Source organism: Lycorma delicatula, chromosome 9 (assembly GCF_047948215.1).
Source record: "Lycorma delicatula isolate Av1 chromosome 9, ASM4794821v1, whole genome shotgun sequence".
Classification (NCBI taxonomy): Eukaryota; Metazoa; Arthropoda; class Insecta; order Hemiptera; family Fulgoridae; genus Lycorma; species Lycorma delicatula.
In genome coordinates, this window is record NC_134463.1 from 96,095,559 (window position 1) to 96,122,277 (window position 26,719).

General features: G+C 31.8%; 1 protein-coding gene and 1 long non-coding RNA gene across 2 annotated transcripts in view; both read left to right on the forward strand.

The window, feature by feature from the left end:
- Positions 1-17,686, forward strand: part of LOC142330492 (uncharacterized) — a 190,393-nt gene extending 172,707 nt beyond the window's left edge. The window contains exon 4 of the long non-coding RNA XR_012757786.1: positions 17,564-17,686. This is a non-coding gene — a long non-coding RNA (uncharacterized LOC142330492). The remainder of the gene's footprint in view (positions 1-17,563) is intronic.
- tau (microtubule-associated protein tau) overlaps positions 1-26,719 on the forward strand; it is a 473,926-nt gene that overhangs the window by 213,923 nt on the left and 233,284 nt on the right. The gene's annotated exons all lie outside the window — the stretch shown is intronic.

Consider the following 26,719-nt stretch of genomic DNA (forward strand, 5'->3'; position numbering starts at 1 on the left):
GTGTGTGTGTGTGTGTGTATGTGTTAAAATAAATTTTTAAAAATTGAAAAAATTATTCACAGATACTATATACAAAATTCTCATCCGCTATTAAACATTATTATACGCCGTTATTAAACATTCCATGTTTAATAACCTATACTAGCTATTTATTCTATATTCAAGAGCAATGTTTATCAGCAATGTTTTTTTGTTTTTTTATTTCGGCAGTTGTGTTTTTTAACTTGGTAATATTTATCTCTTGTTATTGACCAATTTATTGTTATTTTGTTCTCTTGTTATTTTGTTCCCTTAATACTTTCTCAACCCTAGGTGTCCGTTATTCTTTTTGGTCATTTTATTGTTAATTTTATTTTTGTTACTGCTATCGACTGTTCTGTTATAAATGACTGTTATAATTTCATGAAGTACTATTTTTAAGATTTGTTTTGCATTCATTATAATATTTGTATTTAATGTGGGCTGTCAATTGATTTACTTCATTCTTGTCATAATTTCTCATTAGATTTACTTAAGGTTTCGAATGTATTTTTCCGACTGTAAATAAAAGTGATTAGAAAAATAAATTTACGTATTTTCATTTCATTCTTAATGATAAAATTATACTTTTAAAAATATTACGTAATAATTAATACTTTATAAATATGGAGAGACGAAATAAAGTGAATAAGTATATATATGAATTTTATGTTACGTAGTAATGTAAATTTATGTATAAATATTAAAAAACATCTAAGAGAATGTATATGTCTAAAACAAAGCATTATTATTTTACAGACTAATACTCATGTAAACACTATTATTATTATTATTATTATTATTTATTCTTTTACCTAATTTTTTTTTATAATCCTAGACACACCCGTATTTATTGGACATTTTTTTGCATAAACCTGTAACAATAAAACAATAGTATAATAGACACATAAATAAAACGAAATTTGGGGTAGATTTTTTGCCCCTGAATAACTTGCAAAGATAATTAAAATATATAATAATAACTTACAAATATTTTTCAGCTGCGTAATATTATCATCTTCTATATTTAATAATATAATATTCATTTACAGTGAATTTTCATTACAAAATTATTTTGTAAAACAGTAATTATCTAAACATGAAGAAGATATTTCGAAAATGTTTGAGATAAAAATGACAGAAAACTGATTATAAATATTTTATATATTATTCAACAAAAAAAAAAACAAATGCTGATTTATTTTATAAACATCTTGTGATTATATTTTTTTTTTTAAATTACCCGATTAATCCATATTATTTAACAGTTATTTGTTTGCAAATAAATCATTCAATGCAATAAATAATAAAATATTTGGTAAATTTTCTAATTAATTTAAATGAAAATGAAACAATTTATTTCATGACAGACAAACTTAAATACACCTTTACAGATGCATGTATAATAATTAATTTGTAAAAATCAGTCCGTTATTCCATACCATTTAGAGAAAATATGGATGACGAACTAAAATCTAAAATCAAATTCCTCCCACGGCCTTACATGGCATCCGGGAGAACGTGTTCGAGAAACCTTTTATCTCAAACAACAGAAGAGACCAAGTCATCCTAACTCGGCTGAGAATTGGATATATAAAGCTAACTCACGCCCATCTATTTGGCTTTCCTCGGCAAAACTGCGAGGCATGTAATGTAAAATGGTCCGTAAACCGCTTACTCATAGCTTGCCTAACGTTCGGGTTTATTCTACAACAATTAAACCTGGGTTCAGACGTGAAGTGTTTACTCAACCAGAAGACAGAGTTGCGGTTTCTCTCTGATAGTGGGATGAGCGGATTTAGAATGTAATAATGAGATTTAGCGGTTTTGCTTTCGTGAGATACTTACGGAATAATGTATACGCAATGAAAATAGTCTAGTTATATATATATTCCAATATTTATTACCCCTTTTATTATCCTTGTTCTAGTTTGTGTTTATTGTTTAATTATTTATGATCATGTAGTTATATTTAAGTCGCTAATAACTATTATCGTTGATGCGACTATAAATGACCCACAGAGTTGGTGTAGTGGTTAAACTCGTCATCGCATATCAGCTGATTTCGAATTCGAGAGTTCTAAGGTTCAAATCCTTGTAAAGGCAGTTACTTTTATACAGATTTGAATACTAGATCGTGGATACCGGTGTTCTTTGGTGGTTGGGTTTCAATTAACTACATATCTCAGGAGTAGTCGACCTGAGGCTGTACAAGACTACATATCATCCCCATTCATCCTCTGAAGTAATAATACCTTACGGTGGTTGCAGAGACTAAACAGAAAAAAAAGATGCGACTATAAATAAACGATGGAAAACAAAATTCGACTGATAACTTAATTACAAGAAATTAACACTTTCATAACTGAAAGAGTACACTTGGATATAGATTTTACTTTATTCCATAATTACATTAATTTAAAAAACAAAGTTTATTTTATTATGGAAAAGGATAAAAATTAAACGAATACGTAAATATCATTTAAAGATACGATAAAAATATTATTTCATGATATTCAAAATAACTGCCCCACGTTCCTATCTAACTATTTACGCAGACTGTTGTGTCGTAACTATTTGGAAGAATGAAGAATATGTTTTTGTAAAATTCACGAAAAATGATAAAAATTCAACCATTAAAAACAATATTTAGAAATAACTGTCGCTATTTAAAGTAGTATGAGATTATGTTTACCGACAAACGGGCGTTTGGAATCCGGAGATTTGAAATATATATTTTTTTTTTCTTAAATTTTTACGGGCATCGACTACTAAGGTCCTCGTCACGTCACGTCACGTTCTTAGAAAGAAATTAGTATCACCATCAGGATCGTCATATGTAAGGGTGGAAAGGGCCCTTACATTTTATTTAAAATCACAAACTACACAGAACATTAAAACACAAATAACAAAGACCAGCACAACACTTACGGGGTGTAAAGGGCCCCGATATTAAAATTTGAGATAAGGCTTTAAAATTTCCATTTTTATAGATTTTTAAGAAGTCCACTGGCGTGTAAATATGCAACTATTTTTCTTTCATTTCCATTAGCTAAATCAGCAGTAATATCATTTCTTAGACGGAACCTGATTTACAAATAATTTCAGTTCAGTATAGGTAAATAATACGTGTACATTACAAATATAAAGTTGTTAAAATAGAATTCATAATAAAATAATGTTTACATTTGTTTAAACAAATATTTTCTTTCACCTAATCCAAGTTACAGATTTAAGGAATTTTAATTTTATCCAGCAAGTGCTGTACTCTAACGGTAATATTTAAAACTATGTTACTATATTCTAATACAGTACAATTGAAAGTACATTATATACGATAAGTACTTTTACATGATTATATTATAACAAATATTAATATATTTATGCAAATATTATAATAAATGAATGTATTATTATAAATTTTATATATATTATTTATAATTATATATGTAAATATAAATAATAATACTATAAATTATGATTTATAATTAAAATTATATTATGAAACATTTGTTTCATAATAATTTTATTCTTTTTTTTTTGAGTGCATCATTTCTTATCTCCCTAAAAATTTTATTCAGCTACATCCTTCAAAATATTAATATATATATTAAATTCATTTACTGTTTTAGAAGTATTCTTTAATTTATTTTAATTATTTAAACAAATTTGTTTAAACAAATGTTTTTTTAAAAAAAACAAATTCAAAGAATGCTTGCACAAGTTTTACACAAGAAGATACAAGCATTTTACACAAGAAGAAGATAAACAAGTTTTATTTATTTTTATCTCTTACTTACAAGTAGTCATACTTTTATCTAGGTAGAGCGCCATGGAAAAATTTTAATTGAAAAAGGGCGCCGTGACTTGGGAAAATTTGGGAACCACTGCCTTACCCTTAATATGATAAATATTAATATGATAATTGTTTCATTATTTTTCTTGAATTTCCTATACAAAATTACACTAATATTGCTTTTTTTATTCCAAAAAGTAAAATTTCAACTTTGGTGGGGATAATCAGAAAAGACCGAAGAAAAGGAAGAAACACTTAAATTAGATCTAAAGATTTGTAAAAAACAATCCTAACATTACTATTATTTAGATATAAGGTTGAATTTAAAGAAATAAATTTCAATGGATTACCATGTGCTCTAATCTACGACAAGTGTTCATTTCTTTGAATTATCTTATTTAAATTTTTTTCCTTGTATTCTTTATATAAGAATTCACTTAAAAAAAATTTTATAATATATTCATAAGATAATTAAACATATTGTTTTAGTGAAAACTACTGCACTGAGTAATAGAAAAATGCAAAAAACTAAATAAAACATAAATTTTTAACCAGAAAATGTAATAAAATATAAAACCACTGATCAGCTAATATTAAAAATATTCTTTTTTTCAATATATTTTACTTAGAAATATATTTACTTTTTTAAATATATTTTACACTAGAAATACATCTTAATACTTTTCATCAATACTTTTTTAAAAAGCAAGTGATGTATTTCTAGTGTAACTCAACCTATTGATCTCGGGGGATATGGCTGCCGGACCATTCTCTCAGGGGACGCAGGAAGACCTGGGTTGAAACAGCCCTGTCCAGGAGGGGTAGGCTGCTGAAGTGTCCTGCTGCCGGTGACTGGACAGCGACTCCCTTATTGTTCTGATCTAACTTTGATGAGGTGGGCAAAATAAGTCCGATGTCCAGGTGGGGATCTCTTTGGGGTTCCTCATTTGAGGCTTGGTGTCAAGACTGGAATCCCAGTGGGAGGATCTCAACAAGGTCCCCTCATTAGAGGCATGGCGACTAATTAACAACCAAGTCCCAGCTGTCTGGAGGTGAACATCAGTTCTCGACTAGGCAGTTTGAGGTGATGGCACCCCCTGGAGCTGTGTCATGCTTGGTTTTGGATCTGGCTCCAGGGGGAAATAAAAATTGTGAACTCAAAAAAAAAGTCAACCTATTGAATCAAAAAAATTTTTTAATTTTGGAATAATATGCCCTAAATTTAAAAAAGTATATCAAAGAATAATAAGTTATTTATATTCCCTATTGGAGCTTCTAAAGAAAAGGACTTTCTTAAGAAAGACAAGACAATTACATTAAGAAGTATAAGAAGAGCAGAACTTGATGATATTAAGGAAGAGTAAAATGTATTGCTTAAGGACGATCATATACACTGAAATTATTTTTATTGAAGGAAAAGTTGAAAAGGGAAATAAAGGGAAGAAGAAGAATTGGGATGCTAAACAGACATTAGGAATGGAAAAAATGTTTATAAGTAAAAAAAAGAAGATTCTTACCCAGCAAAAGGAGGAAGATGTTGAAAAACATATTCATCAGAAGTACAATGTGTTACATCTTTTAATGAATTTTTTTTTTTAATTTGATGGATATTTTTGGGAACGCTCTGCATTCAGACTGAATCGAAATACTTTTTTGTAAAAATCAAACAATTTTAAACCTAATTATAGAAAATTTCCACTTTAAAAATAAAACATAATCCATTATCTCAACATGACAAAATAATTCATTCATTCATAGTGTTCTGGCATTAGAGAGTTCCTGACCAAGCTGCTACTTTCCATCTTATTCTGTCCTTTGCTAACCTCTTTGTTTCATCATACTTTCCCTTTTCCGTAATCCCATTCATCAATTGAAACCTCTTCCTTTCTCTTCCTTTCCTTCCATTCACCAAGCCTTCTATCACTCCATTAATAAACAATTCTCATACAATGTCCTAACCAGTTTAGATTCTTACATTCAATAATTTTTAGCATTTTCCTGTTCTCTTTGATTCTCCTTAATACTTCATTTGTTACATGGTCTTGACATTGTCATTTATCATTTTGCACCATACCCACAACTGAAACGCCTCAATTCGTTTTTCGTCTGCCTTTCTCATTATCCATGTTTCAGTTCCATAGAGAATCACATTCCAAATAAAACATTTCATGAATCTATTCCTTAATGCTATTTTTAACTTTCCACATAGCAGTCTTCCCTTTTTATTAAATGACTGCTTACTTCTTGATATTCTTGTTTTTATTTCTATTGAGCAAGTTAGGTAATCAGTTATAAAGTTCCGTAAGTATTGAAAGTTCTTTACCTACTCTAAAACTTCATTTCCTACCTTATTCTCAAGCCTCTCCTCTTTTCTACCTGATACCATATATGTTGTCATTTTATTGATACTCATACCCTGACTTTTGCAAGCTTCATTTAAGTCATTGAGCATTTCATTTAGTTTATTTGGGCTATCCACCAGTACCACCATGTCATCAGCAAAACCTGATGAAATTCCAGAAGAAATTCTGTTCTTCTTCCCCCTCCCAATCATTATTCCTCTTTTCCCATTCAGACAGCATTTAATTATTTCTTCCATATATACTAAATAGTGTTGGTAACACGCACCATCCCTGCCTCACTCCCCTTCCAATCCCTATTCTTCCTGTCGTTTCGTCTCCTACCCTCACTTTTATTTTCTGGTTATAGTACAGCTCTTTTATTAGGTGTCTCTGTTTCCTGCCAACTCCCTTCTTTTCCAAAATTAGCAGTAATTTTTCCCATCTAACACTGTCAAACGCCTTTTCTAGGTCGACAAATGCAACATAAACTTTCCACCTCCGATCCATATATCTCTCGCCTATTACTGTTGGCCCCCTATAGGATCCCTGTTCCAATACCTCTTCTAAACCCCAAAAATTTAGTAGAATAAAATGTAGATAAAATAAAATAAAAAACTTTGTATTTTTCTGTTACAATCATCGTAGAAAACAAGCAAGGTAGTTTGCGGACAATAAAAATTTACTAAAATTTAAGGAAAACCAACCTAGTCAACAGATTTTAATGTTCAGTGCGTTAAAAGCATGTCAAGCATGTTGTGCTTTCAGTAACACAAATTACTGAAAGCACAAATGAATCAGCATTTTATCAAATAAAATAATCAGTAAATACAAAAATAAAAAGTTGAATCAATGTTGCATTATTTGAATAAAATCCTATATATCTATTAAATTTGAATTTTTGTGAAATCAGTCAAAATTAAATAGATGTATAAAAAAATCAAAATTTGACATTTTAAGAACATGGTACTTTTACATCTACTTTGTATGAAATTTTAGATTAACAAATAACTTCTTTTTTTAAATAATCTACAAAAATACGTGGTTTATCCTCTTACTGATACAGATACTTTTGTAAAGAACTATGTAGGTTTCGCCATTTTAATTTTCAGGTTTATCAAAATGTCTTCATTATAATGGGTACATACTGAGTTTAGAAAAAAAAATGTTTTTTAATACTGAAATACATAAGATTTATACTTTTAATGTATTTGGAATTTAAATAAAAAGAATTAATTCAAACCAGTTTAATTTAATATTTGAATACAAATGTAAAAAAAAAAGATTAAACAAAACAACAGCATGAGAAAAGTATTAATCTAACAAAGTTTACAGAAAATAGTCAGCCACCTGTCAGAATATTGTGCAACTTCAAGGATTGTTTTTATTTTTGAATTATGAGGGTACCGCATAATTTAAATTCATTTTCTTTTCATTACCTTTTGTTTACGAAGAGATTCAAAAAATTAGCTCATGGTACAAAAAGAGGTTAGAGAAACGTATAAATTATCTGGCAGTAAATCTATTGGACAACAGTGATGACATCAAGAGACTGAAACATTTCCATATGTTAGACTTACGAGCGGCAAATAGATGAAGAAAGAAGCATTTGGAAAAATATAGTTAAAAGAAGAGACAGACTTATAGGCCACATACTAAGGCATCCTGGAATAGTCGCTTTAATATTGGAAGGGCAGGTAGAAGGAAAAAATTGTGTAGGCAGGCCACGTTTGGAATATGTAAAACAAATTGTTAGGGATGTAGGATGTAGGGGGTATACTGAAATAAAACGACTAGCACTAGATAGGGAATCTTGGAGAGCTGCATCAAACCAGTCAAATGACTGAAGACAAAAAAAAAGAAAAAAAAAGGACTTACGAGATGTAACCAGAGGAAAGATCTGAAGAAGGAACCTAGAAGTGGAAACACAGTATGACCCTTGTCAGTGTGTAGTGAACGTCACTTTGACAAGCTATGAATTATAGCTATTTCTATTTACTGACAAATATTATTCTATTTATAGTGTTGTTTTCATATATTATGTTTAGTATGTATAGTATATATACTATATGTTTATACATTATGTTTATGTATATGTTTTCATACATTGATGATGTTTTTATTTTTTTTTCTTCATGTGATTTATCTCTAGTGATATGTTAACTATAGAACTACTTGGACCTCCTACACAAGTGCTTTTCCTGTATATGAGGTGTTGAACCATTGTATTCTTTAATGACGGGTTTCATTGGTAACCTCTCTTCATATAACTATCATGAATCAGATTTACATATGGTCCTCTATGAGGTATCGATTATAAATGTTAACAAATCGGTAAAAATGAAATAAAAATTCTTTTTAATTGATAATGTGGCTAAATCACAGTTAATATTTATTTTATTTTATAAATTTAAAAAAAATACAACAAAATATTTTACATTTTTTATACACCAAAATGAAGTATATAGTATATATTTTATGTTATTAATATTATCTTACTGTAACACATATGTACTTCTTTGACAACTTACAAGCAGTGAGTAAGTGAAAACAGGCTGTTTTCAAGAAAGTAACACACAGAATTTAAAAAAAGTTTCCGTTAAAAACTGTTTAAAATTTTTCTTACTTACTTTTCGATTGAAATATATTGCTACAATGCATCAATCAACGAGTAAGCAATAAAATAGTATTGCAAGGAGGACATAATTATTCGGTTAAGAAGTTTCTTAAGAATGTTGTTTAAACTTTTATTTTATTTTTGAACTTTGTATTTTTAAAAAAACATGTTGACATAAAAAAATCCAACACAAATTTACATAATGAGTTGATTTAGCTTCAGTTTTTGTGAAATGCAAAAATATTATTCCACGCAATTTAGAAATAAATAAAAATTAAAGTATTAAAAATCTGTTGATATCAAAGTTCAATAAGTATAAATATATCATTCATATCAGAATAGTGGATCTAGAATTTAAAAAAGCGTGGGTAGAAATCAAAAAACATAGATGACATTCTTATTTTTGTACAAAAAATAATATATTGTAGTGTATTAGTGATGAAAATCTATTGACATGTATTAAAAGAAAATAGGAAAACCCCCTTCACTCTTTCGTTTTTACAGTAAGTCTGGCATGGGATGATTTTTATTGTTAAGGATGGTTGTAGAATTATCAAGAGTGTTTTGAGAACCATATTGGGTTGGCTCTCTCCATGTCTCTTTAGCCTTCCAAACTATTACTTAGCCTTCTATTAGCCTTCCAAGGTATTACTTGGGGGGTGATATGTATGAATGTAAATGAAGTGTAGTTTTGTAAAGTTTCAGGTCAACTGTTCCTAAGATGTGTGGTTAATTGAAACCCAACCACCACAGAACACGATCTAGTGTTCATGATCGTATCCACGATCTAGTATTCAAATCTGCATAACAGCCTTTACTAGGATTTTAACCTTAGAACCTTGATTTCAAAATCAGCTGATTTGCGATGACGAGTTCACCACTAGACCAAATAATTCTGTAGTTGTTACCTAACAGACGCATCATATACAGAAACAGAACTTCGTGTAATAGTAGATTTAAAAAAAAAATTTTTTTTTAAATTTAGCCAGTCAGGTCTTGCTTCGCTGGTCCTTCCTGCCTAGCATTGTGAACATTAACCTCATGCTTGTGAGAATAATACCGATAAATAAATTAAAGTCTGTTCAATTACAAAATCCCTCAGTGTATTGTAATTTCTTCAGAGCAACAGTTTAGTCTGGGCAGGACTCGAAACTTTGAGTAATCTGAAGTATTCGGTTTCAAACTAGTCGGCCCAATCTTAAAAATAGTAGTTTTAGGTGGTTCTCCAATATGTTTTACCTATATGAAGGTAAAACATATTTTACACGGTTCTTAGCATTATCTGACAAAAATCACCATTAGGTGATCACCGTTTTATATTTTTTATTATTGTTTTCTTATGGTTTTTAGTCAAGTAATTAAAAGCAGGTACAGCCAGTCACATTAGACACAAAGTCACCGCCTATTGAGTGGGTTCACCGCTTATGCGGTGAAACCCACTAAAAACCCACTCCCTCACTCTGGGTGGTGCTGGAATTGACATAAAGGCATACGTCACAGGCACACTTCCCATTCACACCAATATTTACATAACACATTCAGACACTGTTTACACTCAATATTTACAATTAATGATATATACAGCTCAGAATTAATAATAATTAATAATATATATAGATCAGAATTTACACTATAGATATGACGGCCTCAGACAAAAGGAACGCGTCCCGCGGGAGCCATTGGTGACGGCAATGCCGAGGAACCCTCGCCAACCACCCTCGAAGGCTGACGCCCACCGCCGTCCTCATTCGACCTCTCCTTGTAGCTCCCTCATAAAATACCAGGCACACGCAGGCCATCCCTCAACGGGAGAGTTCAATCGCCACGCGGTACCTCCTACCTCCCTCTGGGGCACACAAAGAAGGTGCACTTCACCATATCCACGTCATCGCAGTACTGGCAAGCTCTATTCTCCTGTTTCCAATCGTATAGAGGATTTACGTGACACATTCAATCGATATTTACAATTAATAATATTTACGATATTTACAGCTCCGAATTTACACTATAGTTATGCCGCCGGTCTCAGACAGCAGGAACGCGTCCCGCGGGAGCCACCGGCGACGACAATGCCTAGGCACCCCCACCACCCGCCCCCGAAGGCTGGCGCCCATCGATGTCCTCAACCGACATCTCCGTTCTCCGGCTCGCGGTTCTCCTTTATTAGTTTCTGCTGTAGCACCCCTTTTAAACCACCAACCACACGCAGTCCATCTCTCACCGGAAGAGATCATCAACCGCATCAACCCCCCCTCCCGGGGGAGTTCATATCGCAACGTGGTATCTCCTGCCTCCATCTGGGGCCCACAAAGAAGATGTGCTCCACCGTATCCATGTCATCACAATACTGGCACAGTTCTGTGCGCCTTTTTCTGATCCTACAGAGGTAGACCCCGAACGACCCATCACCCGACAACCACTGAGCCGTCCAGAAGTCCACCTCTCCGTGCAGTCTATTGGTCCAAGCAGCCACCTCCGGGATCAAAGTGTTATCTTACCAATTTAATTTTAGTTACTGTAAACGGTCTTTAAATTAGATTTCTAACAATTCGGTCGTAGTAAAGTTGAATATCGGCGAGGAACATAATCTTATTTTTATCACAAGCCATTATCCCGTCTTGAAACGATGCAGTATTTCTTTCCAGATATAAAAGCTACGCTGATACAAGATTTCAACTCAATCGGTTGCGTAGTTTTTGCGTGAAAGAGTCACAGATCACAGACACCATTAGATTTATATATATCAGATATTTTATTCACTATATATCAGTTATTTATAATATAGGCATTATTATATGGTATTTAATATCTTACAATATATAGTTTAGCAATATGAATTTAGTATCTGTAACAAATTATTAAAGGTATTAATAGATAAAGAAGTAGCTTAACGGTTTTATTGTTTATTATTAGAGTTTCAGTAATATTGACATCTGATTAACTTTTTTTTTACAAAAAAAAAAGATAAGCTAAACACGAGGAAGTAATTTACGATACTTAAGAGTTAAATTAAGGTTTGCGTAATAAACATATAGCCCATTACACTTGTGTATAAAAATATAATTTTGTTTTTAAATGAGTGCAATTCGTATATGATGAATATAGATATACATTTTGTGTGTCTCTTTTCTGCGTCTGCGTCTATCAGTCAGAGCTCAATGATCGAATTCTAAATTGCCTTCCGTGATATTAAAGTCGGAGATAGCAAAATTTATGTCATACGTAACCTATATAATATTTCATTACATCGCATCAGTGAAATATAACCTCTTCCGGGTAAACAAAATTTTCCATTCAATTTGCCTTTAAAAAATAGCTCTACATATAGATTTCATCACAGCGATATTTTTATTGATAAAGAAAAGAATCGATTTTGAAACACTATATTCATATCATTAGTAGCATATTCATAATGATGTGTATTAAAACTAAAAAACTGTAAAGGTATAATTTTATTGTAAATATAAAATTATATTTACAATAAATAAAATGAACCAAGTTAGGTAATACCATTTATTTAATATACGACTAGTTCTGATTACCTTAAAATGTAGATATAACTGACCAAGTAATCTACTATCAAATTAAACACAAACTCTTCTATAAAATAACCAAAGTTCATTGTGCTTAATCGTTATTTATTTTTTTTTTAAATGTATAAAATCATAATTTAAAAAAAATATAATTTTTAAAATAAAACACTTCTGATTTAGCCTATTGATTTATATATATATATATATATATATATATATATATATATCCCATTTAATAAATTAATTAAAGAGAAATTTTAGATGTTTTATGTTAATAGTTTATCGAAAAAAAGAAGGAGTCTTATATTCAGTTTTGCTTTAAGAATAAATTAAATTTTTAATTAAAAAAAATAATAAACAAATTCTTAAAAATAAAATGAAAAACACACTTTTCCAACTCTACCTTTATTCTCGAATTTTAGAAGTAGCCGATAATTAAATAAATGGTAACAGTTCTACTGTTTTTAATTTGGCTCGGCTTCATTTTTTTTTTCAAGATTAAAAGCTTATAATACTTTACTTGTGGAAATTGTTTTTTTTTTTATTAATTTTTTTGCAACTTTTAGTTTTACTTTTAATTAAAATATTTTTTTCTCCGTCGATTTCCTCGCCACATGCAGCCGGATTCGCAAACAGGCATAAGTTCAGCTCCACGGGGTGCCATCGCCTCAAACTAAGGACACAAGGCTCCGCCCAGGCAGCCGGGCTCGGTCTTCCTTGCTTGCCATGCCTCCTCTTTGAGAGATTCCAAAGAGTTCCCCTCACCGGGACTCCGGTCTTAACGCCTCGCCTCTAACGAGGAACGAACCCCAAAGGGATCCCCCGTCGAGACTACGGTCTTACTTTCCCCCCAACGGCACTGCAAGAGAGTCCTCAGCCGATCATCGAAGATGAGACGCCGGAGCCTTCCACCCTTCCCGGATGAGGCAGTCCCTTGCAGATACCACAGCCCAGCTGTGTACATAATCATGGTGCTGGCGCAGGTGGGGCCACCTTCCATCCTCGACCAACATTTATTTAAAATATTGGTAGTTTTAAAAAAAACGTTATCCGAATAAGATTTGTTCACAAGAATCGATAAGTCAGAGAAAACTACAAAAATAATAAAAAATAAGGTACGGAATGCAGAGAAACAACGTAACACGTCTACTACTGAACGTAAACTAAGGCTTTCTGGAATGAGGAAATACATATTACTTTTATCCTCGATTTTTCAATCTGTTCACGCAAAAATTTAAAGAAAATTTTTGCGTGAACGTGTAATGACATACATCATTATAACATAGAAATCTATTAACAAACAATGGTGAAAAAATAATTTCTTAATTTTAAATATCAACCTCCTTCATAACAAATAAGAAAAGCTCATCGAATTTGGTTTTCTGTTGAATTGCAAGGCTGGAACATATGTATTTTTAGTTAAAGTCAAAGCATTTGATTTGTTCTCTTCTTTTTTTTTAAATTTTTTTTACGCTTTTATTTACAGTCGCATCAACAATTACCGTCATTAGCGACTAAAATAACACTATCATGAATTTTTACATAAAACAACGAAAATAAACAATAAAGAATAAACAAAGACAAGTAACAACAAACACAAACTAAAAAGCATAAATCAGACAAAGACCACTAAATTGTATTCTTTATTCTACTGTAGGAGAGAAACCGCAACAGACTTTTTATGCCTTCTTTCCGTTTAGTAGAGATTGCATATCTGAACCCAGGTCTAAGTTTTGTCAGACGGTTCCAAAGATTGGGCAATCAAAGAGTAGATGGTGCATGGACCATTTGATCTTGCACGCCTCACAGATGTGCTGAGGAGAGCCAAATAGATGAGCGTAGGTAAGCCTGGTGTGTCCACTCCTTAGCCGAGTTAAGATGACTTGGTCTCTTCTTTTGCTCGGGGAAAGAGGTTTCTCGAGCACATTCTTCAGGATGTTATGTAACGCCGTGGGATGACTCAGCAGCCACAAATTACTCCAGTGAGCTCGCAATTTTACACGGACAGATCTCATGAAGTCGCTCTCGCATATCAATTGTTCTCGGATGCCATTTATTGCAGCTCTCTTGGCAGCCTCATCAGCCCGTTCGTTCCCAAGGATGCCGCAATACCACAATACCAGTACCACAGTCTTATTTATCTTTGAAAGGATATCATGAATAATCTGTACGATGGATTCAGATCGTCTGCAGCTCAAGCTCTCAAGTAAGCTCCTTGAGTCTGTAATTACTAGGAAGCTGTTATCACTACGAGTTTCGATAACTTTCAAGGCGGAGTAAATTGCAAAAGCCTCACACAAGAACGCAGAGGAACAGGCATTAAGCTAATATAATATTTAGATGTCAAGAAGTACAATAGGCCACATACGTCTGCCGAGACAGAGCCGTGTGTATAGATGAGAGTGTAACCATTACTTCTTAGCTTTTGTTTTAACTTTGATTGCTTTTTTTTAAATATTAAATTATTTGATTTTCTAAAATTTAAATTTTGTTTCATAAGTACCTAGTTAAAATCTGTCACATTTTTAAATAATTATTTTTTTTTTAATAAATTTATTTCGAAAATCTTCCGTTAGTATTTAGTTTTTGTTGTCTTTATTCATACCGTTTTACTAAGAATCAAATTCTTTACATGTTTTGTTTAATTTTTTTTAAACAGTTATATTTATGTTACCAAATTTAATAAATCTCGAGATTCGAACCCGGGACCTCCACACGAAAGAACGAGACGTTACTTCTCAGCCAGGTCGACGTTAGAATTTTATTAAAACCACCTTAATCGTTTTTAAGAAATTCAATTTTTTAATTGTTGAAAGTAGCTGTCATGAAATTACAAAAAAAGAAATATATATATGTATATATTATTTGATTTGTTTGTGCGTATGGTTTAATCTAAAAAAATCTGATATGGACACCACATGACTTCCTTGTACACCTATTAAATTACATATTCACTTCTTTTTTTTAAATGTAAAGTACATAAGATTTTATTTCAGTAGTAACTTCTCATTTTTTTCATTTTTTTTTTTTTTGTTATTGAACTATTATTTATCGTAATTTTTTTTATAATCAGAGATTAATAATTATTAATAAATCAATATATTTCAATAAAAAAAAAAACACGTTAAAAAAAGAAGATGAGGTCTGATTTGAGCCTTTGTGCCTTATCCTGATAAGATCCAAATATTTCATTAATTAAAATTTCATTTGGCTATAACTCTGAAACCAGTGAAAGTAAGTGTCACTTATGATATATCGTTGAAAAGCTCTCAATGAGGGCTTATTACTGCAGTTAAGATAGTCAAAAAAGGCTTTTTTGGTTCAGTCGATTGCAATCAAAAGGGGAGGTGCACAACTAGATGTTAGTCCTAAATCCAAAATTTTCAACCTACAGCTAATCGTTTTTGAGTTATGCGAGATACATACGCACATACATACATATACGTACGTACAGGCGTCATGGCGAAACTAGTGAAAATGGATTCAGGAATGATCAAAATGGATATTTCCGTTGAAATATGAAAACCGAAATTTTTCGCGATCACAATACTTCCTTTACTTCATACAAGGAAGTAAAAAGGAAAGTTGTTATGAACTCTATAAATCTACCTATATAAAGGAAAAACGGTTACGTGAAAGTCTTCTCATATACACATAAAATTATCCATCAAAATTACTTAATATTAAAGAGACGATTTTTTTATGTATAACCTGACTAAAAGGGAAAATATAAATAAATGTGTTTTGAAATGGCAAAATAAAAATTTTTAAATATGACTGCTTCCCATAACGAACTGTTTTGAAAATAAGAAATCAGAACATTTAAGGTATTTTAAAATCTCCTCTTTTTAATTTTGAAATTTTTAAAAATAATAATGTTTATTTTATATACTACTAAAATCCCGCCCGTAGTGGCTTTGTTCGCGTTATATGGTTATAAAACTTCAAAAATTAGAAAAAATCCTAAGTAAATATGTGTGGGCTGTTGCTTTTAGAGTTTTCGTTATTCACAACCTACGGATAAAATAAATTAATTTGGATAACAACTTTTCCCGTATAATAAAACATAAAACATGATAAAAGAGCTATAAAACTTCCGGGTAAAAAATATTTCTTGTTTTTTCACCCGTTGATATTAAGATTATTTGATCGTTAGGATTTCTAGTTTTGGAAAATCCTACATATAATTGGCCGCAGGAGAAATACTCTGAACGGATATCTACTTCAACTTGATTAAAAGTTTTGCCTTGCACCTCGTTAGAAGTAATAAAAAAGAAACTCTGACGGAGAATTTTAGACGTTGAAATTGAAATTTTACAGATCGGGAAAAAAGTGTAACTTCTCCTGTCGCTAGTCCATTAAGAATTACAACTTCAATAATATTATTATGCAATAACTCTGATCTTTACTGTGGTACCATATTACCTATTGAGAGGTTGAAATTTACGTAAAGTATTAATGGAGAACGCTTTTAAGTGTACAATCTTCAAATTTACTAAAACTCATAATGACTCTTAGAAAATGTCGATATTGATATCGAAATTCAATATACCTTAAAGCACCAAAACTCTTTTATATATGTAAGTAATCTTCATTCCCTTTCATTTTATTAACAAACTAATTTGTTTTTAAATATATTACCGATAAAATTACAAATTGATATTTTATAGACATTGCCATTAAATTTAGTAAAATAAGTTCTATATTATTTACTTTTACTTTTTTTTATTTATTTATGATTTATAAACAGTGAGATTTGAACTTTGGTAAATATTCTGGGGGGGGGGGTCATAAAAAAAGCTACAGATAAATTAATATTGGTTCAATAGTCTTCGCGGTTATCAGGAACAAACGAAAAAGACGTCTATTCAGTAATGATTCTATTCGATTGAAAATATTTTGGTGGAAAATTCTTCGAATTGAAAATATACAATATTTCAATTGATACAACAAGGATTATGTATTATGCAATTATGTGTAGTTTGATTTTAATTAATTAATGTGAAATATAGCTGTGAAATCTAAATAATCGATTTATACATATAATTTTTAAAACTTAAAAATATTTAAAAATTATTTTAACAATTTAAAATTGTTTATTTTAACAACAAAAAAAAAGTTCATCCTTTGCTTTTACCGTAAAAAAGGCTATATATTTATTATTATAATTTTACCACTAAAAGGTCAATGTACCCATCCAGGAAGTAATATTACTTATAAGAAAGTGAATAATAAACAGTTTTGTTTTGTGTGTTTTTAGGTAAGACAAGACTGGTTGTCTGCAGCTGGTTTGTTTGAAGAATTTGTAATGATGAACTGATAGTATGTATTAATAAATGATCACAAGTAAAGCTTTGTAGTCAGTCGCACGCTTGAATGAACCGTGTAACATAAGTGAGTAAACGCTTTAAAGCCAATAACCTTTATTATGTATAATATCTGATTGCATGAATTATATTAAAAGTTTTCATCGAATTTATTGCAATGCAATTTATTTATGTTTATCTGAATGCTTGTATAATTTATCTTACTGCTGAAAATAAATATTTTATCTCGAGTAAATATATGAAAAAATCACAGAAAAATAATCTTCAATAAAAGTAATAATAGACAAAAGGTAGCGTAATTTCAGCGAAAAACTTAACCACAGTTGCGGTTTCGCCCGCGCTACATTGTTACTTGTATTTTCAGTGGTGATCAGGGGAGGTTTAGCCGGTCAGAGATCTGCCCCCTGGACCCCAATGTGTTCATTTAACTCAAGTTTGTGAGAATAGTAACGATAAATAAAAATTAAAGCCTTTCAGTTTATAAAAAATAGCAGTTGATTATAATTTCTTCAAAGCAACAGTTTGTTCAGTACAGAACCAACTAACTGGGTTTTACATTTCCCATCGCGGCTTCGATTGTGAAATACATAATCAAAATTATAAACGTAAATTACCATCACATGTTATCAAATTTCATAAAGATTGATTCAATAGCGATAGTATAAAACGGAAAAACTGTAAAACATAACTTTTGTCTTTTACTCCTTAAAATATTAAAATTCAAAAATATTAAAATAGAAAATGGTATTTACATATTTATCCGAAAAGTATTTGTAAGCCCAAGTCGAGTGAATATCACGTTCAGTATAGTCAAAAATGAGGAAAATTTGCTACCATTTTTCGACAATTTTTTTACCTTTCATCACCCCTTTCAAAGGTCGAATTTCAAAAAAAATTCTGGATATTGGTTTTTAGATAGATATTCATTTGTTTTTTTTTTGTCTTCAGCCACTTGACTGGCTTGATGCAACACTCCAAGCTTCCGTATTTTTCCCAGTCGTTTCATTTCGGTGTACTCCCTGCATCCTAAAAATTTGTTTTACATATTCCAAACGTTGCCTGCCTGCACAATTTTTCCCTTTTACCTGTTCCTCCAATATTAAAGCGACTATTCCAGGATGCCTTTATATGTGGCCTATAAGTCTGTCTCTTCTTTTACTATAATTTTTCAAATGCTTTTTTCTTCATCAATTTGCCGCAACAACTCTTCATTTGTCACTTTATCCACCCATCTGATTTTTAACATTCTCCTATAGCACCGCATTTCGAAACCTTCTTATCTTTTTTTCTCAGGTACTCCGATCGCCCAAGTTTCACTTCCATATAAAGCTAAGCTCCAAACGTATACTTTTTAAAATATTTTCCTGACGTGTAAATTAATTCTTGATGTAAAAAAATTATATTTCTGACTGAAGGCTCGTTTCGTCTGTGCTATACGGCGTTTTATATCGCTCCTGCTTCGTCCATGCTCTACTTCCTAAATAACAAAATTCTTCTACCTCCGTAATCTTCTTTTCTCTTCCTATTTTTACATTCAGTGGCCCATCTTCATTACTTCTACTACATTTCATTACTCAGATCTCGTTTTCACATATCTCTTTTTCCTTTTAAACAACTCCTAAATGACTGAGCTGAGATTAATAGCAAATTTCATAGGTACCCTATATTTCGTGATCTAACTGCGAATAGAAATTAGAGTTCTGTTTTGAAATTAACTGAAATTTCCTTTTAAAAACACATAAAATGGTAAACAAAAATTCCTTTATTCCAGTGAATATTTTTAACAATTCGAACTTAAAATTCAATACAGATCCTAATAAAATTCTATGAAAACATTATTACGGGAATTGTATTTAATCCGTAGTTAAGAGGGTAAAATTGAATATAGGGCAATAATCCTGTTAATCTTGTTAAATGACCTAAATCTATTGAAAACGTTTAAATTAGTAACGTACAGTTGTACTAAATCCTTTTGTTACATAAATGGGAAAACTTTCAGTACTCACTCTATATTAATTCTCTCATTTAAAGAAAAAATACTTGGTTTTAGGTATCCTTATTCAGGAAAAGTAAATAAAACTGATTAATAAAAATATTAAAAAATTAAGAAAATTCCTAAGCTTAATAATTGCTGGTGGTGACTGGGATGCCACCACTTCAGCAGCTGGTGGCGGCTCGTGCGCAAGTTTATCAGGGTGTGTCTAAGAACGATGGCAACACAACTGTCTACAGGAATTGGCAAGCCAGGTGGGATGCGTCCACAAAAGTGAGGTGAACGCATCGTTTGATTACGCACACTAAACCGTGAGCCGGGAGGAAATTTGGGGAACTGGGACTCCGGCTGACACATAATTCTTGACCGGCCATGGGGTCTTTCGTTCATACCTACGTGGACGAAAAAGAGCTGAAATCCCCATCTGCCCCTACTATCGGGAGTTAGACACGCCGGAACACGAGATATTCCAGTGCCCGCGGTGGGACGAGGAAAGCCGCGACTGTACTGCCGTAACTGAGCATTTCGAGAAAGTGACCATCGTTAGAACGATGTTATGCTGTTCGGTGAACTTTGACACTATGACAGGGTTTGTGTTGGAAATACTGGAAATGAAATATCGGGAAGCGAGGGATTGAGGGACAGCTCCGTATGGAGCTGCCGTTCGCCCGTGCTTACACAGATGGGCGATGGTGATGAAGTCCGAGGACTCTCGAGCCCCTGAGCTAAAAGACTGAGTCCCGGTAGGGCCTTCCCTTTAGGGGTGTCCCCGTTAGAGGCGAAGCACAAAGGACCGAGTCCCAGTTGCTGGATGATGGTGGCCGGGAACGGCATAGCCGGGCCTGGCGTTTCCCTCGTCTGGCGACTAGAGGCAAAGGCACCTCCCGGAACTGCGTTCATGCTTAATAGATGGTCTGGTTCCGGGAGGCAAGGGGAAGAAAAGCTTAATAATTAAAATTTAAAAAAACTAATTCAATATTTTCCACACTTAAATATGGATACTTAAGCGTTGGAATAAAATTGTTAAAAAATGAGTTATTAGATTATTAGATAAATTAAAGCAACAATAAAAAAATAAAAATGGAAGATTGTAATTGACGTTAAATTTAATTGAAGTAATATTTTTTTAATTGAAATGATAACAAAGATATAACTCAATTGTTTTTTATACAGCTGTCATTTTTATTTTTATAATTTACTCTTTTCTGGGTTTTTAAACATCTTTTTTATAAATTAAGATGGCAGTAATAAGTTTCGTTCAGGAAATAAATTAATTAAAAAATAAATAAAGTAATAAAAATAATTAACCTAATTATTTATTTACAAATACTACAGTAAGATATATTTTCAAGGCAAAGTTTTATTAAATAATAAAACAGTTTATAAAAATTTTACATTTTTTTATTATTTAATAAATAACATTCCCATATTAATTTTGACGTTTAACTGACTAATTTTCATGTTCATCCGTTTGTATTCTTCAGTTAGAGTGGATGTTCTTTTTAACACGATGAAATACTCGTACATTAAAAAGATATTTTTGCACTTTCCATTGACTTAAAAAAATTTAATCAATAACGCTATTTTGGTTTCCTAACATAAGATACATGATTTTTATTCTGAAAACGAATATGAACTCAAAATGTTTCTATCACCCACCATTTTTGAAATTTTTTTTAATTTTAATTAAAGGATTTTTTCATTTTTCGACTCGTAATTAGCATTTTAAACTCCTATATTATATTTTGTCAGCTCATTTTTTATTGTTTAACTTTGTTAACGTAATTTGTAAGCTATAAATAAACAATACTAGACAAAGATTTAAATCATACCTTAGTCACATATTACGACATGATATCTAATACTGAAGGGTGAGCCTTCATGTACAAAATTAATCATGTCTGTGCAGGTCAAAACATGTAGCTGAAAACACAGCTGTGTTGTTTATATTAAGCACTGGATTTAGAAATGAATTAATTTTTATTAATCTTATTGCTGTCTTAAGTTCGTTAACAGTGCAGTGTCATAATGTCTCGAAATTGTGTAAATGATATGAATGCCTTTTGCTATGTATGTGGTGAGTTTACCGTAAAATCAAGTAAAAAATACATTACACCTTCAATTAAAAAAGCATATCATTTGTACTTTCAGTGTAAAATTGGTGATCAGGATGAGACGCGGGCTCCTCATATAGTATGCACTAATTGTTCTACATATTTAAGAGGATGGCTGAAAGGTACTCGGAAGGTTTTGCCATTTAGTGTACCTATGGTTTGGGGTGAACCAAAGGATCATGTAACCGATTGTTACTTCTGTTTAACAAGTGTGTCTGAAATTTCTAAAAAATCAAAACATACTGTAAATATCCTTTATAGCAATTTTCAATCAGGCCTGTACCTCACAGTGAAATTATTCCAGTTTCTGAGCCACCTGAATGTATGTTTCGAAAGCAGCGATGAAGAATCAGGCACTATTGAAGAAGACAAGAATGTTTTTGATTTTGAATTATCTTTCAATAAGCCGTATCTTATAATCACAAGGTGAATTAAATGACTCGGTTAGGTATTTAAATATATCAAAAAAATCAAGCTAAACTGTTAGGATCAAGACTGCAAGGTTGGAATTTACTTTTAAAAAAATACAAAAGTTTCGGGCTTCCGAAGCCGACAAAAATAACTTTCTCAGTACTAATTTCTCAGTATAGAGTGTTCAACTTAAAAGAGGCCTCATCACTCAATAATTTATACTAAATGCGTATTTAGCCCGTACTGCAGTAAGGAGAATTGAAATGTTATTTATTTCGAATGCAGGTTTTCCATGAGCTGACCAATGCTGATTATAGTAAAAGGGTTCACTATTGAAAATGGTTCAAGAGCTTCATTGGAAACAACAGTGGCATTTTAGATCAATGTTTTTCACAGATGAAGGGATTTCACCATGGTGGATATGTTAATAATCAGAATTACCGGACCAGGTTACTGACAACCCTTAGATTTTCTTAACCTTACTGTCTCATTTTACACCCAAAAAGTAGGCGTATGGTAGGCGGCCTCCGTGGCGCTAGTGGTAGCGTCTCGGCCTTTCACCCGGAGACCCCGGGTTTGAATCCCGGTCAGGCATGACATTTTCACATACGCTACAAATCATTCATCTCATCCTCTGAAGCAATACTTAACTGTGAACCCGGAGGAGGTTAAAAAAAAAATCTTATGGTGGGCCCTTTCAAGGTGACGAGTAATAGGGCCCTTGTTTTTTTAAAAACAAGTGGATACTGCTGTCTATCAAAAAAATTATCAAACAGTTCATAGCCTTACTGCCAGAGGTTGAGCGTAACTACTGCTTGCAACAGAACAGCACCGCTTGCTATACAGCTCGCTCTTATATGGAGATACTACAAGATTTTTTCGGTGGAAGAATCCTTTCTAAACAATTGTGGCCACCAAAATCCCCTGATCTGATTAGTCCAGACTTCTTTCTTAGGGTTACTTATAATAAAATGTTTATAGGAGCGATCCACACTCTGCAGGAATTGAAGACAAACATGACCAATGCCATCTAGGAAATAGACTCGGTACAGCTAACAAGAATAGCAGGAACATGATCAAACGCGTACAACCAGTTCATATTATGTGGTAAAAGGATTACTGGAGATGTCTCTTGTACAACTGAATATAATATTCATTTTTTATGAATTCGGCAAACCGACGTGTAAAAGTACATTCGCCCCAGATAACAGGAAACCCATACTACATTTAACTTTCCTAATAGGCCTAGTATGCGTAGCCGATGCGTAGCGTATGGTTCCACTTAAGGAGCCAATTGTAAATTTCCTGGTTGTGGAACAAAAAATCTATCAAAATGTAAAATGGTCATAAAATTATTATTTTTTAAAAAATACTTTGATTGCTTTCCGAGATAGGATAAATAACTTCTTTTCTCGAGTATTGTAAAACAGAGCATCTAAAAGTATTTTATCCGTAAAAAGAAAACATCCTATTCACGGATTTTTATCTTTCTCGACTTTTTGATACTCCCTAAATACTACAAATACAAAAAGCTAAAACAAAATTAAAATATAATTTTTCATATGCATATGTGATAACGTTTGTTTATATGCTTATACGCTAACCGAAATCTGGCATTATACTTCAGGAAAGATTTAATATGAAATTATTAAATTTGGTTTGGTAACGACTATATTATGTGTATTGATTCTAAAAATCTTTTGTTTCAAATTAGTTAATACTTAAATTAAGCAGGCCTCCGTGGCGCGAGTGATAGCGTCTCGGCCTTTCAACCGGAGGTCCCGGGTTCGAATCCCGGTCAGGCATGGAACTTTCACACACGCTACAAATAATTCATCTCATCCGTGAGTAATACCTAACGGTGGTCCCGGAGGTTAAACAAAAAAAAAAAATGTTAAGGGTTAATGAGATATTTAGAGGGTATATATCTTGAAGTGAATTGAACTTTATAAGAATATTACGTATGCGTTATTCTTTGCTTTATTATTAATATTTTTATAAATTATATCTTTAGAAATAATACTAAAATATCTTTCAGAAAAAAAAAATTATAAAAATACTTTTATAAAATTAAATATTTATAATTTTTTCTAACATCTGAATGTTTCAACATATCGATTTCAAATTTTTATATAAGCGAATCGTTTGAAAACTTGGTTTACATTACTTTTCACTCCTTTTTGGATAAGTGAAGGGAAATATTTTGTTAGCAATATTTTACTTCCAATTGGGAATATTCTAGACAGGTTTATGTAAAATTGCAGGTTTCTAGCTATTAAAAAGCAGGAGATTAAATGATAGAGAGACACTAAGAGCTTTCCCGTTTTCATATATATTCCCGTTTATTCTATATATATATTTATATATATATATATATTATGTTTATATTATATATATATATATATGTTTATATATATATATATGAATAAGAGAATACTTTTAAAAAATTTTATTATTTCTAATTTTGTAATATAATTTGTTTTTATTATTAAAAAAAAAAATATTTTTTTACAACCGAATTTTATACAAAATAAAACTATGAACATGTCTTTCATTGTTTCTCGTTAGAAACACATCCAAATCTGTGGTAATTTATACATGAAAAATGTCCTTGAATAATTCAACGGAAATTAAATTGCTATTACAAAAAAATAGATTTCTTGCAATAAATATCATTTTTATAATTTTTTTTTTAATAACATTCATTTAAAATTTTTGTTTCCTATTTTCTTGTTTTATTTTTATTTTTCATGGTTTTAATAAAAATATTAGTCTTTGTTAAAACATTCTGAATCTATGTACTGGCTTTATATTTCAGAGCTGTTTAACCAACAAATGTGAATTTATGCATAATAAACTTGTGTTATTAGGCACTGATTCTTTTTCTTTTTGAAAAGCATGTACCCGGATGATTCAAGAAGGGCTTCACAATTTAAAAGTACATGAAAATTTATTGAAATAACTTACATATTCGGTTGAAGTCACAAATCATAGCAAAACACATCAAGTTTTAATTCACCTTGTTCATTAGTACCAAATTCAGTCAGCAGTGCTGTCACCAGTAACCCACCGGGTTGGTCTAGTGAAGAACGCGTCTTCCCAAATCAGCTGATTTGGAAGTCGAGAGTTCCAACGTTCAAATTCTAGTAAAGACAGTTACTTTCATACAGATTTGAATATTAGACTGCGTTCTTTGTTGGTTGGGTTTCAATTAATCACACATTTCAGAAATGGTCAAACTGAAACTGTACAAGACTACTTTCATTTACACTCATATATATCATCCTCACACATCTTCTGAAGTAATACCTGAACGGTAATTCCCGGAGGCTAAACATGAAAAAGAAAAAGTGCTGTCACCAGTGTTGTTAAAAATGAATACATTTACTGGTACGGAACGTGCTTGCTTTGTGTTTTTGTTTCACGATTTGCAGTCAACAACTGCAATTCAACGTAATTTTCGTAGAGAGTACCGTAGGCATACAACTTATTCTTGGCACCAAACATTCGTTGAGACAGATTGTTCTTCTTCCATAAGGCAACCGACATTGTTCAAAATGTTTAAATCCTCAGTTAGACGATGATGACGAACATAGACACCATTACTATTAATAAGAGGGGGTACCAACTCACTACCGCCTAGAAGTCTGAGATTTTCTTGATAATCGATTCCCAGAGTCGGTGGATCGGTCACTGCATGGCCACCTCGCTCCCCAGATTTGATTCTGTTAAATTTTTTCTTATGGAGTTTCATTAAAAATCGGGTTTATGTACCGCCTTTGTCTGCCGATCTTTTTGTACTAAGACTTTGAATTAACGCTGCAGCTCAACTCGCTGGTTACAGTACGGAATGATATCGAGTTCAGGTGGGATGTATGTCGCACTACAAATGGAATGCATATCGAACCAAAGTGAATGTTGGGTGACAAACTTGAGTGATTTTCTTTGAAATGAGACCTCAACCGAATCTGTAAGTTAATTCAGTAAATTTGTATATGCTTTTAAATTTGTGAAGTCCTTTTTGAATCACCCGTGTATTGCGATGTATTAGGAAAATTTATTTGGGGAATTACCACATGAATTATATTACTGAAACTTGAGTTACGTTTATAATTTTTTTTTATTTATTATTATTATAACGACACAGCAACTTTACAATCTGTTCAGCAAGATAATTTAACGATAAGTAAATAAGATGTATTTAAACTAACATTAAGTTGTCACTGACCCATGGACTTGTGACTTAATAATGAAATAAAAGAGCACTCGGTACGGCCAGACCTAATTGAAACGATAAGGCAAACCAAGAATATTGTTCCTCAGCAATCTTGAAAAATCATTGATCGTTTTATCTAATAAATTGACCGCGGGTGCCGATCCAAACGATTTTGATACACTAGGCTGACCAGAGAGATTTCCTGCCGAACGGTTCGCAACTTAAGGTCATTACATATATAAGTTTATTACTTATGTACCAGGGTGTGTTGAGCATTTTCCACAGTTTTTGTTTGGTAGCGTTCAAGTATTTCAATACTAGAATTGCACGCTGTACCCCACAATTCAAGCCCGTA